Genomic DNA, 17722 nt, shown 5'->3' on the forward strand with positions numbered 1-17722 from the left:
CTGAGACATCACAGAAAGTAATGGAAAAACATAGTCTTCTTTCTTGAAGGACATGTTTAAAGTTTAGAGCTACCTTTCTGTGGCAGTAACATTGTGCAGGCCTGTAGAAAATGAATGAGAAGTGCAGGTGTTCCAAAACAGCCCAGGAGCAGCCACAGATGAATCCAAACTATGATCCTCCTGTCTTATTCGAGGTAGAGCAGTGACAACCTGCATCTTCAGAGACTCACATTGACACATCTTCAAAGAGGATCAGCAGCAGTCTTGGAATCACTTAGGAGTCCTAATAGTTATGGCAGAGTTTTAGAACTGAATAGGGCTAAAAGAAGAAAATATTCCATAGAAATTAGATTGAAAAACAACACAGTGTCAGGGAGAGTGAAAGGCTTTTTACAGGAAACCTAAACATTCTGTGTTGAGGATGTAATTTTGTACTAAACTTACCCAAAGAATTTAACCACTGGCTCCAACATTACCAGTTTGCACTCTTTGGGTTAGTAAATAGTGTTCTGCTGCAACACGAGTGCCTGTGTCTGACTCCTATAAAATTACTGCCTATTTCTGTCCTTTTGAGCAAAGAGTAGTTCTGATGGCAGCCAGTAAAGAAGAGGGATGCTTGAGAAACATAAGTATGAGGGTGGCTTTGTAGTGAAGATTCATTTAGACAATTTGGTATCTATTACAAGCTGAAATCAGACAGTGTCTGCATGCAAATGTTGGGAAGTAGTGAAAGGGAACCTCACAAAGTGAGAGGGTCCTTTTTCTTCATTAGCATTTAGAAAGCAAGTAAGTGACATAAGTATGGGATCTGATGACTGGAAGCACATTGGACACGTCCTGCGTGTCATGAGGCTCCAGGGCTCTGTGCTGGCACCACGTTGGCACATGTATCATGTTCAGGTGCTCTCTCCATCCAGTTGACTGTGAGGATTTATTACCACTGCGGAAGGATCTGTAATCTCACATCCGTAGGACGTGGCTGTCTGCTGCTGCACACAAGGAAAACCTTTGTCCTTTAATTCTTTGTCCCTTGGGCAAAACGGCTGCACTTACAGGAAGGCAGTAAAGATCTTCTCAGATGCCACATTGTCTATGGCTGGAAAGCAAGAAAAACAGAAGGACAGTGAGACAGAGAAAATGACAGTGCATGCCCCAAAACTGTCAGTGTTTAAGAGGCATTTGGACAATGCTCTTAATAACATGCTTTAACTTCTGGCCAGCCCTAAACTGGTCAGGAAGTTGTACTACATGGTCGTTGTAGGTCCCTTCCAAATGAAATATTCTATTCTATTCTGTTCTGTTCTATTCTATTCTATGATCAGGGATAGAGGGTGTATTTCAAGAAGAGGGGTCAGTTGTCTTTGCCTTCAGATTATGTCAGGAAAACAAGCCACAAATTGCTCACACAGCAATTTGAGAAGGGATGGGAGCAAGGGAGGAAGGCAGCGGATGGCCTCACATGAGGGCAGGTGATTTTAAGCAGCTTCCAGAGAGCACTGGGCACAATATATTTTATCTGTTTCATGAAGAAAGTGGATCTGTCCTTCAAGCCATTCAGAACACTTCCTTTCACTCTCCTGGAAGTGTTTGACTTTACCTGGCAGTTTTCTTACTGATACCCATGAAATAAAGATTTTTATCAGTTGCAGCGGAATAGCCAGAACTCCTTTATTGTCAGTTCTGTTGAAACAGGAGGCTGGTGATGACTGAAGGAGCTGGCAGCCTGTGCAAGCTGACATGAAAAATAATTTGCTGAGCTCCGTCATTCAGATAAGGACAAAGGACCAGGTCCAACTCTGGAGGAAGAGTGCAGCTTAAACAGGAGTCTGTAATTTGGCAAGAGCCAAGGCAGCAGAGGGGTACAGATGGGGATATATTTCCAAAGTGGGGATTGGGGAAATAGCATCTAAAAGATGAAGGAGAGACGGCAGGTGGCTATAAAACATTTACAAGATTTTGTGCAGAAAGGAAGGAACAGAAAGTCCATACTGTAAGTGTTTGAAATCTTCTCACCACTCTCACCTAACCCTATTATTGCACAGAAAAAAAAAAAAAAAAAAGAGATATCTTGCGTAAAGCTTTAAAACAGGCAATCATTTTCTTGAAATGACACAAAAAAGCTGGTTTTGAAGTACTTTCTTTTTCATGATGCTGGTAAGTGGCCTGAACAAGACAGCTCAGAAAAACAGTAGGCAGCTTTGTAAGGTTTGATTGCAGAAAGGAGTCAGCAGGGACAATAATCTGAATGTCTTTAGACCCAATATTATTTCCTTTTAGACAAGCAGTGGATTTGGAATATATTGTTAGTAAGCTTTACATGCCATACCCTAATTACTGTACTCACATACAAGAAATATTGTTATAATGCAGCAGCCCTTGCCTTGGCCTCCCCATGCAGGAATATATGAGACAATGCACTTCCCACGAGCCTTTCAACATCCCAGACAAATGTTTTTTGCATTGAATAGGCAAAAAAGGAAATTTGATGAAGCCCGGGGCAGGGGAGACAAGAGGAAGGAGGGAATGGGGAGTGATAAAATGGTGAGGACAGAAAAGCACTGGCTGTACTGAGGGATTGGCAGGACTGTGGCAACCCATTTTTTGCTGCACATGGTAGCATTTGGTCACTTGAAGGACAAGAAGAACCAGCACAGGGACTTCTTCCTGTGTCTCCCACCCCACTGGCACCATCACTGCTGTGCTGGACCATGACAGCAGCAGATGAACAAGATGTTACAGATAGTACTGCATTTAAAGGATGAGTTCAAACTAAGCTGCTGAAAAGCATTTTAATATTTTTTTTTAAAATTTTTAAATCTCAAAATATTCCTTGAAGGCAGTTCCTCAGCAGGAACTGAAGGAAAATAGGCTGGTTACGGTTTAATAGACTGGTCCCAAGGAGCTTTTTATAAAATAGCTACAATATTATAAACGAGAAATGTTGTAAGGATTGTTAAAATGGGAATTTACACAAAGTATGGTGCCTTTTATTTGCATATGACCTCAATGATTATGTGCAAGATTTGGCCATCCTCACAGTAAGTGCCACATTCTGGTTAGAGAAATATGATGCCTTTGTTTTGGCAGAAAATAAATCTCTTAAGGTAATCAAAAATTCATGTTACTTATTCTAAAAATACCCCCTCCAAAGCTGTCTGTGCCAGACAAAACAGGAGAAAATATTTGCCTTTGACAGGGATATTGATCTATAAAATGTTTCTTTTCTTCTTTGCCCTCTTGATTCTCTTCCAAGCTCCCCTCTTCTGGTGCTTTCAAAGGAGCAAGGAATTCTGGGAAGGAACATCTTGAAATACAACTTAGTCAGCTATGCCCTGAATTTTATTTACACTGAGGAGGCCCTTTGCACTGTTCTGGCAATTTGGAGAGGGATTACATCCATTTTTAGCTCTTTAGACTTCTCCCAGCATGTATAAGGGCCTTTGTACGAACAAGGACTCAGTATGCACATTATTGCAAAGTTGCTTTGGATGCCCTCTCCCCTACATAGAAATAAATGGAAGTGGATCTGGAAAAAATGTTTCACTTCCCATGAAAGTCAACCCACCTAGACAGGAATCCTCATAAAGAGAAATACTGCTCAAGGCAGGGATTTCTCTGAATAAACCAAGTGTCTAGGTGTTCAGGAGGTGGATTTCCTCTTCAATGGTGTACAGTACTGGCTTTGTAAATGCTACAGTGACACAAAACACCTATGCTAGCTTAAAAATACAAGGTTTAGGATCACTGGACTAGCAGCTGGGCTAGTCCAGTGCCTCTGGCCCTTGCTATATCGGTTGTGGAAGCTAATTTAGACCAACTGTGGCTTCCTTGAGGTGGTCACTGCTCACCTCTCACATGTTTTTATGCTGAAGTGAGGAGAAATTGCACTGCTATGCCCCTTCAAAATCAGGATTTTGTTTACTTCTGTCCACTCTTCTTCAAAGGCCAAACAGCATCAAAAAATTCTGCCTGTTTCTGACAGACATGATTACAAAGCATGGGGAGTTTTTTTGGGTGGAGTAAAGTTGTTTTTTGTTCAGCAGAAAACAGCTACTCACTGGAGGGATGGCATTTCCAAACAACAAATATCCCACCTGTCTCTTTGACCTGGCACCCTATCACACCAGAAGAGTGATGGATTAAAGCTTTTATACAGTTGACTGCTGTTTCTGAGTCTCATTTTTCCACCAAGGGCTCCATTTTCCCATTAGCAAATGTTTTTATTTCGGGCAGACTACAATGCCTTGTTTGTGTTTGTTTGGCAAGCCATGGTTATTACAGGCCAAAGGAAGGAGGAGACCCAGCCCATCCCTTATGTGACCATCTTTTAACAGCTCTGAAAGGCTGCTGAGGGGCAGCTGTCCCTGCTGCTCCCACGCTGCACTTCGGGCAGACCATTAGTGAGACAAACCAATATCACCTATTAAGCAGAAGCTGACATATGGCTTTTGAGGGACAAAAATCAGACAAGAAAGAGTTTAAATATTAAATCTACTTGCACAGACTTTAAATTTCTCTGTTTGCAAGGAGGAACACAGAGGCTTTCTCTGAAGTCAATCATTTCAAAATGCAGTCAATAAAACCAGTGTATAATAGCAGCAAGTAATCACAACCATGTGTCAAATGAACCATCGTATATTCGAGGAAAGAGGATGTAAGAAAGTCTGGTTATGGGACCATTCTTTTTCCTAGAATACTACGTCTAAAATAGCAGCTTAACAAAACACCACTAAGATCAAGGAACATTTGCTGTTAAAGACCAAAGGAGGCCCTTAACTGAAGGGCCTTCAAGGCCTAAAGGAGCACTGAAAATAGTCTTTCAGCTTCTCTTTGTCTCATTTCTGATCTATTTTTTATCTGTACTTATTTGTAGTTATTGGAAGAACTAAATCCTTCTTTCTTCTGATTCTCAAGTCATACTTTCACATGGAATAGGCTTAACATTAGCTCAAGACCCATGACATAAATTGGCATTCAGAAATCTGAAAATATACATCCATATCTTTGTGCATACATGTAATTACACAGAGGGTAGCAAGGACTTCAGCCTTAAAACTCAAAGAAATCCTTCAGGTCTTCAAATTTTGTGACGGGGCTTACTGTTTTCAGTGACCTCTGAGAGATTCTACTATGCTCCTGGTCCTTCTTTCCATGCAGCCCTCAGAGACGACAGGTCAGCTCCCTAATTAATAGTATTTCCATAGTTTTTGGAGCCAAATGGTAAGGAAATCATATCTCATATATGATCTCTTATAACCCTTCAGATCGTTCTTTGTGGCTTTTATTCAGAGCATAAGTTTCAAGAAAACTGAATTGGAAGGTGAGCAGATCATCTCCACACTGTAAGCTGTCATCTTCTCAGTGCAAGACCAAGCCTGGGATCCCAGACCAGGGCTACACAGAGGTCCATGGCTGTGCCAGGTAGTTGGAGTCGCATCACTCAGAGCTGCATCTCTGCTTCAGTCAGGCCTTTGACTTCTGGTGAACAAAACAAACTCTTCCATCTCCTTCTTGAAACCTGGAAGGAGCTGATTGCACCTAGACCTGATATCACAGAACCATCTGAATCTAATTGAGTTCCCACCTTTTTCTCATCAGAGAGAAGACACAGCAAATTCCTCATGTGAGCAAAAAGGAGAAGCTACTGTGGCTGCTCATGAAAATCAATCCTGGAAAAAGGGCTGGGAATTCACGAGTAGTGAGAGATATTATATACCATGGCATTCAAATGTGTTCCCCTCTTGGGGAAAACAGCCTTCGTGCCATTGCTTTTGCAACGCACATCCTTAAACCAGTGAAATTGTTTTGAGGGAGTGAAAGGAAATAACATCCTTCCTGAGGAGAGCATGAGTTCTTTCCTGAAGACACCATGTGTGTCCAAATCAAATAGTTTTCAACTTCCTTTGCAAAAGCAGGAAGGGATTGGATGTAAGAATCACTCACTGCATGGAAATAAGAGGTTTTGCACAGCTTGGTTGAGTTCTTTCCTCCAACCCCTTCTCCTGCCAGATCCTCCTAAAAAGAGCTAAAATAATAATCTCATGAGAATAACTATTACTGACAGTTCATTACACTACTTCGAATGGGACTCTTGCTTCAACTTTAAAACTAGAGACAGTTTTGCCACTCGTGAATGATTTTGTATTTGTTATAAAAACACAGTATTGTGGGAACATGTCATTTCAGTAACAAATTACCTTTCACTGACACTACTGGTCCCTTGCATATTACAGTTAGAATCAGTGCCTGATTTTAAAATACAGGAAAATTTCATGGGGTACTTAGAAGCTCCCTCATGCTGAGCTGCTCTTGACTTCTTGCTTAGAAGACAGGTCAGACAGTGTGATGGTACAGAATTATATCTGACAGACTGATCTTTATGTCTCCAGGACCTGTGATAATAAAACAGTGGAATGATGTTCAGTTAGTTACTACTTTTATTACTGGGACAATAGTTTTCTGCAAATTTGAAGAAGCACAGCCATGTTCAAAACTCTTCTTTCACAGATTTGCCAAAGTAATAAGCTATAAGTAGTTTCTAATCTGTGATTGTAAAATACTTTTTTTGTTCCCCTGGAGACACCAGTATTTTGTAGTAGAATTTTGCATGTCTGTGTAAGATCTTATACAAGTATGCACAGAAGCATTTACCGTTGCATGAGTTGCCTTTGAATGGAAATTTCCCATAAATATAAATTAAACTACTCTACACAACTGAATACAGTACAAACACAATTATGTCACTGTGTTTCTTACATATTTTGGCAAATTAGTAGGATCTGGTTATCAAATTTATGATGTTCTGCTCCCATAATAAATAATATGTGAACCCATTAAAACTGTGTTTCTTATATATCATTAACTGCAATAGACCAGCACATGTGCAAGCCTAATCTCTTTCCTAAAGCCACATACTGTATATCAAACTTCAGGGTTTTCTATGTGGCCTGTTTGTAATATTCCTGGAACCTGGGGAATTAAAGTGTTTGCTATATATTTGAGACCTATAAAATATTGGGTTCATTTCTCCAAATGTCAAATGTGTTTTCCACTCAGCAGATTCATCTGAGTTTTCATTCAATACCCTCCACCACCAGATCCAAGTCTTAATCTGCTAATTACCAACAAAATCCAATCCCTTTATTTTTAATTTACCTGGAGAAAAGGAGGTTCAGGGGAGACCATATTGGTCTCCCTGATAGGATATTGTAGCCAGGTGGGAGTCATTCTCTTCTCCCAGGTAACAAGTGACAGAATGAGAGGAAATGGCCTCAAGTCATTCCAGGAGAAGTTTTCATCGGAGATAGGAAAAATATTTTCACAGGAAGGGTTGTCAAGCATTGGAACAGGTTCTCCAGGGAAGTAGTGGAGTCACCACCCCTGGAAGTATAAAAAAAATGTGGATATGGCATTTGAATACATGGTTTAATGGTGAACATGGCAGTGGTACTAGCTTAACAATTGGACTTTAAGTCTTTTCCAACCTTAATAATTTTATGGTTCTATAAAAATTACAGGTAGACAAAATATTTTCTATTAATATAATATCTTCCAGCTCCAGCCTCAACTCAGAAATGTCAGACCACTTCTCTCCTCTGCCCTTATATCTATCCCTCTTACAGACACCAGTAGGTAGGGTTTTTAGCATCCTACAGCAATTAATCTTCAGAAAATTTTATATCCTTTGTCTTTCCCAGAAAAAAAAGCCAAAACCACTTTAACAGTGAAAAAAACAGGGGACAGAAAGGTTAAATAATTTTTGTATATATGTTTTTTATTTTTACTTGCTCATGGTTGCACTGTGGATAAGGCACTTCTCTGTAGCACCACTGCAGTATTGAGAGCCACCCTTCCCTCAGGCAATAAATACCAAAGCTTTTGCACATAACCATGAATTCAACCTGCAAGAAGTGTTGCTCTTCCTGCCAGCAGCACCACCTCTTACTGCAAAAGGAGCAAACTGCAGTTTGAATAAGAGCTGGAAACTGTCAGCACTCTGCCTTCTTGCACAGCAGCTTCCAAACACTCATCTCTCCCTCTCACCCTCATTCATTTGTGAATTGTCATTTGTGCAAACATTTCACTCTGTTCTGTTTCTGACAAAGCTCAGAGAAGAAGCATCAGTGCCATTACAGCCTTCTAGCATACTGTTTACTAAATAATTCTTCATTACTTCCCACTGACTGTTTTCTTTGGAGGGAAACAAACATTCTTGCAAATGCAACAGATGACATATGAAATTATAAAAGTGCCTATTGGGTAAATGAAAGATCTCCTTTATTCTCAAAAACATCCAGCTTTACAAGTCTAATGTAGAGTGCTGTACCATGCCAGATACATTTGGAAACCACTCCAACTATCACTTTGAAACTCTGCCTATTTAAAAGTTTTGGCAACTTTAATCACAGCCACAAAAGCTTCAGCAAAATTGCTGTTTTAATGAGTCCAGTTCTGCCAGGAAGCGACAAAGCAACTATGCCATCTGTTTGCATCTACCCACATTTAATCTATTAATGTGAGCCAAACTTACAGCCATCAGTATTGTTTTACTGGGATTATTATCTGGCCTAAAAATAAGCTATGGGTCTTATTCATTGCTGAAGTAACAGAAATCAACATTCTTGCACCAGATATGTTTGACCCAATGCTTTTTGGCCAGAAGAGAAAACAGGAAAAGTTCAGCTCCATATGCCATGAATGCAAGTGAACCTTCTCTAAGCAGACAAACGCTTTTTTCACATATGCATTACGAGCTGAGAACCAACTACACTTGTGGGTCACAGTGTCTGTTTTCTGAATCTCTGTGGAGTTAAAATACATGGAATAAAAACAAGTTAAAAAGATGTTACTATGTTCCTGTGCTACTATCAAGTTTCTATTCAATGATCCAACATGTAGTAGCTAAATAAATCCAACTGGCTTCTTTTCTATGCAAGCCCTAGGTTCCTCAAGGTTATTTTTTTTCCATGTATTTTACACAGTTACAAAACCTTTGGACAGTTGTAATGATAAAACATGGATATGGGCATTAGTGGCTTCCTTACACTTCAGGGCAAAACTTAAACCCATGAATTGGTTTGACACTCCAAAGAAAGCCACTGCTGAGAAATGTCAGCTTACATTTCATGATGTCTCTGTCTGCACACTAAGAATGGAGCTACCAGGGTTGAGAGTGAAGTGCAGGAACCTGGAGCAATTCTTGGACTCTGAGGATGAGCTCCAGTTATGTCTCAGCTCCCATACATGGAATATTGCTGGCATAAATTCCCACTCACCTTTTTATTCCACCCTTCCTCAGTTTGACCTCATTTTCTAGCCTCTGGGACACTGTCACATGGGCTGATAGGACATCAAAGCAAGATCCACCAGGATCTTTCCTCTGGTCACAACCAGGATCGTGGAGGTGCCCTAAAGTACACTTGACCTAGTAATTTAAAATCATCAAATCACAGAATTGTTTAGGTTGGAAAAGACCTTAAAGATCACCAAGTCCAAGTGTTAACTGAAGACATCCCTTCACATCTCGTGCTTCAAAACTTTTTGAACATTATGTAAGCCAAAGTGAAGGTTTTCAGATAGGGATGATGTGATCCTGTGAGGAACAACAAGCACTGTCTTCCTTGGTTGGGAACACACATCCTTCCTGCTGGAGTATTAAAGCCCAGAAAGAGGAATTCTTTATCTCATTTTTGATCATTGCGAGTCAGGACTCACACAAAAGGAGATGGACAGATGATGTCTACCTGTTGTTTAACAAATGTTAACACAAATAGATAAGCAAAGCGAAGGAAGAGAAACTGTAAGTTTTTTAAGACCTGCAGGATCTGGAAAAGGACATGTCTGTGGGATGGAGAAACTCATTTTTCCTGGTTTCCTACTTGTTGACCAAGGATAAGAACAAATGTGTGTGGTATCACTACTCTTCAACACTTTTAAACATGGCTTACTCTAAGCAATATTTTAGTTTCCTTGGCTGAATATAGATATGCTCCTGCAATAGGGATAATTCTTCCCAGTTCCTCGGGCCTTTCATGACTTTATTTCTCACTTGTTCAAAAAACTATTTATGATCACCTACATTCTCTGAGTTAATGGGGCAATTTTTTCTTGTTGTTTTCAGCTTATGTTATGATCTCTGAGACTATACTGGATTTAGGGATTTCAATTTGGTCTTTAGTGGCTCATATATACCACAAATCTAATACATATCACGGGGGCACAGACTAAAACAAAATGTGCAACTGAGGATGGCATTTCTGTAAAAGCCCGGAGTGCTGTAGTACATTGGCAGGATAATCTGTCATGGCTAAGAATTATTATATTCATAAGTCTATACCACACAAACTGAATCCTCTGATCTAAATTAAATTACTCTGGTTTCATGGTACTGCTACTTAGGTTGCATTACAGTCCGTTATCCATGGCCTTATTCTGGCCATAAATGATGACAGATTCTAGTGCCTCTTATAGCTATATTGGCCATTTACTTTCAGTGCTAGAACAAAAGGCATAAACAAGTCTGTTTCGTAAAGATTTGGTACAGCTTGATCCACAAATTCTGTTTTTCAATCAAACTTTTTTAATACATCAGTCTTCTTTTTTCAACACTACTCCTTTTATCTTGCATGCCCAATTCTTAATCATTAAGATTTCCCTAAGCTGTGACACGAGCAAACGTTTCCAACATTTTCTGCCCCCTTACTGCCAAAGTTCACAGTGCTTCAATTATTTTAAATCACATTTATTTATTTATTTAAATCACGTTTATTTCACATTTAATTTAAGATATTAGTATACCATGTTCCGACATTGCAAAATGTTAGAGGGTTTAGCATTGCTTTCTCTTAAACACAATAAACTGCAGTTCTCAAACCCAGATTACCTAAAGCATCACTGGGACAGATAACCCCAAGGGTATAGGCACTGCAGCACTCTTGGAGAGAAGCACAGTGCCTGGTTCAGCTCTGACTCCTGGCTCTTAAACCAGCTGTTGAGGAAAAAAAATGGCACAAATGAGCAGATTCAGGGTAAATTTCAAAGAAAATTTATTCCTAACCCACCAGGCCTAGGCATTTGATTAAGCTCTGAAAAAGAAGCATAGCAAATAATTATGGAGAAAGAGAAATGTATTTTTTTATGTTTTAGTTCCACATTATTTTTTTTAGTGCAAGAAGAGGTTTATGCTGGCCTTGGGCAGCATAGGAGTGGAGTGGCAGCAACAGGGGCAAGGGAGCATCATTCAGTAGCTGCATCTAGAAAAGAAAGTACTGATTTCTAGAAACAAACACATTTCTGCATTTTGGATGCCATGCTGCTGTACAGGAATACACAAGTAATTCCCTCAAATACATTGACACAACCTCTGCTGTCCAGCACCCACAAATACAGACCTTAGCCTCCAAATATAAAAAGGGAGATAAACCACAGCCTGTTTTGATTTTAAAATAGCAGTTTAATAACCGTCGTAATAGCCTGGATATTTATCTTTTTGAAGCTAAATCCAGACCACCATCCATATTTAGGAAGCACTGGAGCATGAGCTGCCTCTCCAGCGCCGGTTCCTCTGGAACACCTCAGCAATGAATCAGTTACACCACACTCCAGCTGTCTCACAATAAACTCAACTGCAGCAGCTCCAGAAGTTCACAGTAGCGGCACTAATTTTTACCAGCTGAGGACTTGAGCCTTTATCTCTAGTTCAGACTTCAGAACAGACCTCAGATTTCAGCAGCGTGAGTCTCCTCTGAACAAAGGGCTGATCTCTGGGTTTTCCTCCTGTGCTCAGAGCACTGAGCACAGGGACCTTTTCCTAGCAAGGAATGGGGTGTTTACACGGTTTGATCGGCCCAGAGAGCAGGATCTCACTGTAATAGTCAGCAGCTCTGGTGACAAAACGACATCTAATACCTGGAAAAACACTGCTGTGGACGCGGGAAATGGAGTACCTACCACATGGGTGCTACTGAAATGAAACTGGCCCCATGTGCCAGCTTTGCAAAAAAGAACACTTTGTTCCTGCCTGGCCTTGGCAAGCTTTTAACCCTGGCTAATTTAACATTAAAGCTACACTAGCTGTCTCAGATCCATATTGTTAAAGCCAGCTGGATATGCCAAAAACCACAAAGGGAGTGAGCTTTTTGCCTAAACAAATAATACTGACTGTCACTTTGTATCAGGACTTAATCCTGTTAATGAGCTACAGGCAGGGCAATTTCCCTGATTGAATACGTTTTTCAGAGACCATTTCCACTCACTGTATTGCTTGCTGATAGCCATAAGGAATGTACTGTAATCCCAACTCCACTCTTACTCAGCAGTTCATTATTTAGAGTGCGTTTCGCTTCCACATCCACTCAATCCTGTTATCTCTACCACTGCCACAAGGAAATGCTGTTCCCATTCATTGCAGGGTTTCCAAGCTGTATTCAGATTTGCACAAGGCTGCAGATTCATATTTTGTGTTGTGTAAAGGATTTGGGAGAGGTTTCATCTGGTTTCACACTAGTTCCATTCTGCTGTACTGAATATTGGAAAGTTCACAGAATTTAATTCGTGCATTCATTAAACAGAAATGAAAATGAAGTAAATTACTTGGTTATTCCCCTTCAGATCCTAAGATCTCACACTGTGCTGCACAGAAACAGGCCTATGGATTGGGTAAGTTTAACATCTGATTATATAGGAAAATTAGTCCAGAAACGTGACCTACATTAATAAAAATATTTATTTTTATTTTTCATTTATGTTGCTTTAATTTGATTCTACCATGGTTTCATGGATGTAGAAGCAACAACAGAAAGGTCTTCTTTGCTTCTGAAAACAAATGGCTGAATTAATTTCCCTGTTTATGTTATATGGACATCCTTGGAAGGAAAACACAACACTACCAAATGAAAAGATGCCACCTCAGCTCCCTGGAAACTTGGTGAGTAGCTGTGCTTATACTGATCCTGCTGAGGTGTAGCAGGCTGAGTGAAGAGTTCTTTGCCCAAGTTTTGCTGTGTGACATCCTGGCTTTCTTAGGCCCTACGTGCTCTCCCAGGAAGAAAGGGATAGGAGAAGAGGCAGCCAGGATACCTGTTTACCTGTCCTCTGAGTAATAAATGTACTATTTCACATAAAACATTTCGGGCTCGTGATCTTTATTTTTTGGCTCACAGAGGAAAAATATGAAAAACCTACATATATTTCAATGAACATGAACTTTTAGAAGATCATCTAGCTTGGAAAACTCACTTCTTTTCACCGAAAACCAGTTCTGCTGCTGAAAACCCCCTCAAGGTCAGGGCCTGCATACCCAATGTCCCTTGGCTGACTGCAGATCACTGCTACAAATTATTTGCTGCTTGTTTTTTAACCAAGTACTAGACAAAAAGGGCTATTTTGGGTTAAATGGACAAGTACCTCTTTGAACACAGGAACTAGTGAAAGCCTGGCCTCCAGCAGGCGCTATCTCAGGCTTTGTTTGTTTTTACCTGAATTAGATTAGTGCTGCAGTGTGATTTCACCCTTATTAGACACTAGGAAGGCTACACAAGGTAGCACTAAGCTCAAGGAAAAGTTCAGACAGAGTTCACAGCTAATTAGACATCCCAGGCTGCTCACAGCAAAGCAACCTTGATGGCGAAGTGGATTCTTGTGTGTCTTATACGACTGAGCTGCACTGGGGTGGATTTTTACAAGCCTGAACACTATTGCATCCAGCTGGTGGCTTTCCCTAAGTGGTGAACTAATAAGTGGTGTCACTCTCCTCCCAGTTTGCACATAATGTTTACTGGAAAATCACTGAGAACTCTGTTAAATATATCGGAGTTACATGTCACATAAATATTTATGACAGAACAGCATAACGAGGCATAACTGGGACCCCAAGAATGGATATACATAGCTACTATGTATTTATGTAGTTTACTAAATACCTCATATTTAATATAACTTTTTTGTCTGACTTCTCTAAACAAACTGTAAAGTGAAAGTGAGTTGTATTTCTTTCATTCTTTTTTTTATTTTATTTTTTTAATATCACTTTTAGTCTAAACAATCAGAAGTTAAAGATATATTTGTTGTTGCCAAAGCAATAATATCAGGTTTACAGAAAAGAACTCAGACATACCCCCCAACTAATTGTCGAGCAAACATTTGTATTTGTTTTCTTTCCAGTTACAACAATCTGACTGGGAGAAGTTTGGTTATTTAGGAAATATGTGGTGAAACACATGCACGTATCCCTGTTTCACACCACCAAAACCCTGGATGTGGGTAGGAACTGTGAGTGTGGCTGTTGGTGTTTCACCCATGCTCAACTTAATGGTTTCTCACCCTTCAGTATAAAAAGAGACGTGTTTCTCCGCTTTAAAAGTAATTTTTGGCAGCAATAGTTGTACTCAAGGCACCTCTGTCCAAAAAGCTTCACAAATAACAAAATTCCCACTTGCTCAGATGGTCGGGCTCACATATCACTTCTGCCCCACTCGGTTGTATTTTTGGTGTGTGAGTAGGACACCACTGGCTCACAAGCTGTTTGCTGACAGTCCTTGCTGGACTAAATTCACCTCTGGGTGACAGGCTCTGTGATGGTAAAATCTGGCCTGTGACCACTGACTTGGCTTTAGCTGTGCTGTGTTAATGTACTCTTTCAGGATCTGCTTATTACTGCTTAAAAGGAAAATGTAAGAGATCATACTCTCTGAATAGCCACAATTTTCACTGTCTTGGGGTATGAAGAACATGGATTAAACGCTACATAAAATTGGGGAAAACATACAGCTAGTACAGCAATATTTCATTAGATGTGATCTATGCAGTAATGTGATGTTACATACAGTGTATTCAAAAAGTTCAATACTGCTGAGTGGCAATTAAGTAAAATAAAACATATATTAGCACATCACAAGAAACCACTAAAGCACTCTACACAAACTTCCGGGCCTTTTTTTTGTTTTTACTCATAAGCTAATTAATTTTTTGGAAACAGGTTGCAATTTATGAATTTTGGAAACTAAACGAAGCACAGGAGAGATTCCAGTTTAATGCCTAACAAAAACTTTTATTCTTTTAACAGTTCTGACAGGCACAGCTGAGTCTTAAAAGAGCTATTCCCTTCTCTCCAGTTCTTTTTTTGTCCCTTCAAACACTCTGTTGCCATATTAACAATCAATGTCAAAAATTTGCTCTTACCCCAACAGCATATTGTTGGAAGCTATTTTCTGATTTATATCTTTCTCAACTGATTCTCAAGGAATAGTGTAGGAATTAACCCCAGGAAACAACAAGAAGGCTTTCAATGTGTGTGTAGTTTATATACAGTGTATGTTTATTTGTGTAATTTATTTTATAGCTTGTATCTTTAGTGGCAATATTTGTAGCTCCATCATCAACAACCGAGGTTAAGAGTTTTAAGGGAATAGTAGTTTGGAACAAAGATTGCCCCCAAGAAAGAGGGCTTGAGTTGCAATGTAATAAAATGTTTGCACATATGAAAAATGCCTATGAAGTCACCCCTTGGTCTGAGTTGCAGAGCCAGGATGGATGGAGCAGATTTCACTGCTGAAGTGTTAAAACAATTAATCACAGGCTGTAGGAAAGTCACTCTGAGTGTTAAGGGAGGAGAACTGCAGGGGCACCACCATGAAAGGACTCCAAAGAGGCTTCTCTATGCTAAAACAGAGTCAATTTTCTGTCCCCTCTGCACAGTCCTGCAAACACTGCCAAAAGCTGCCAATTCCAACCCACCAATGAGACTCCGAACTCCTTATTTCTGAACCCCAAGAGGCTGCTGCCTCACCCAGTGTGCAAAAATGCTTCAGCAGACTGATGCCTTAGCATTATTATTGTTATTAGCTGTCTGTGATTTACAATGTGAAGGAGAAGGACCATGGCTGGAGTGTGGCTTGCTGGTTTCCAATTGGAGCTGAACCAGAAATATAAGGCAGTTTTCCTCTAAATCTACAACCATGGTATTAAATATTTACATGAGCACGTGAAGACACAGATCTATCATGTGCCTGTGCCTCCATGGCAGGGTATCAGTCGTTCTGCCAATGCATACACACACCCTCCTGCCTCACACATGTCCTGCAAAATGTGAATGGATGTGCTCTTTCTCTCAAAGAAATGACTTTGGGAGCACATGTCATTCTTTTGGGAGGACGATGTTGTACTACCCAGTATACTGTGCATGGCATAGGTTGGGAGAACACCAATTTGGTTAAAGGAAAAATCCTTACTATAGGTGGAAGCTGATTTATATTTCATCTACACATTTTCCACAAGAGCTATTGAAAACCCTGACAAAGTGATATATGAGCAAATACGATTTGAGTTTACTGCATACAGACTCACATTTTCTGACTCTTTTTTTTTTCTAAAAACTCAGTGCCAACTGTTTCCGTTGCCATTTTTCTCCAAACCCACTCTGCCAACCAAATGTCACTGATATGTGATTTTCCACACAGATAGATAGCATTGCAACTTTTCAAAATACTAGACTGAGGCTATTAAGCATATTGGTTTAAACTTGCACCAAAATCAGAGGATATGAAGGGAGCAGACAAATGGCAGAACTAGCCTTTCAACCACATATGTCAGCAAGACCTATAGCTTGGGAAAATGATGATTTCCTGAATATAGCACTAATGCATTTACCGTATGCTGTGCTGGAAGCTTTTTACATTCAAGCTAATAATCTGCAAACTTGGTAATTTCACATAGGCAAACTAGAGCTCTATTTTTATGTTCCAGCAAAGATTTAATGTATGGGGCTGAAACATTGCTAGGCTGTGTTATTTTTACCCACACACTCTATAGGCTCTATATGGTTAAACTGTGAAATGCTGTCAGAAGAAACAGCAACTGCACTGCGCTTGGGGAAAGCGCAAGTCCTCTGCATTATGAAGGTTATTTGCCTTGATTCTTATTCCTTTATATATTTATTACTTAGTTAGAAAAGCTGCATAATTTCCAAATGGTCTGCCATTGCTAGGAACTGCAGAGATTCTAATAGAAAGCTGGAAATTTCACAGCTTACAAGGGAACAAATAAATAAGGTATCCATGTCTCCACATCTATTCCAAAAAGAGTAATATCAGAGCACAGAAAAGCAGAAGTCTTGATCAGGGCCATTTAAATAGCTCTCGTTTTGCTATTCCTGTCTCTCCTTGCTTTAAAAGCCTTCCAGGATCAATCTACAGCTAACATTGTATGGGCAACAGCAGAAAGGAGAACATACATGAACATCTGAGTACACACAAGGAGAAAAGCTGAGCAAGACTGGGAGGTAGTTGGTGTTGAAAACATTCCTTGATACTCCTGGTTGCTTTTGTTCTTCCTCCCTTTATTCCACCCTCTATCTCCCAGCTAGGCCTTTCTCTCCCTCTCTTGCACCATCTTGATTTATAATGTTCCCATGTTCCAGGTGACTCCTAGCATAACATAACCCCCTGACAGCTGCCTCCCTCCCAGTCTGGGTCCTGTGTGCAAACGGAGGTCAAAAACATAGTTGGAACTGGACCATAATTGAAAATGGCCCATCTGTTCCTCACTCCCATCACACCAAGCCTTGCCCGTCATCACCCACAGTGACTCTCGGAGCTCTAGCCTGCCTGTTTCAAATCATTTGAGCTCAGAGGAGCTGGAGATGGCTGAGATATATATACTTTTTAACACATTCTGCACAGCCAAATGCATAAAGACACAGATGTACTTAGACCATCTCCAAAGTCAG

The sequence above is a fragment of the Lepidothrix coronata genome, unplaced genomic scaffold (genome assembly GCF_001604755.1).
Source record: "Lepidothrix coronata isolate B3197 unplaced genomic scaffold, Lepidothrix_coronata-1.0 Scaffold85, whole genome shotgun sequence".
NCBI classification, from domain to species: Eukaryota; Metazoa; Chordata; class Aves; order Passeriformes; family Pipridae; genus Lepidothrix; species Lepidothrix coronata.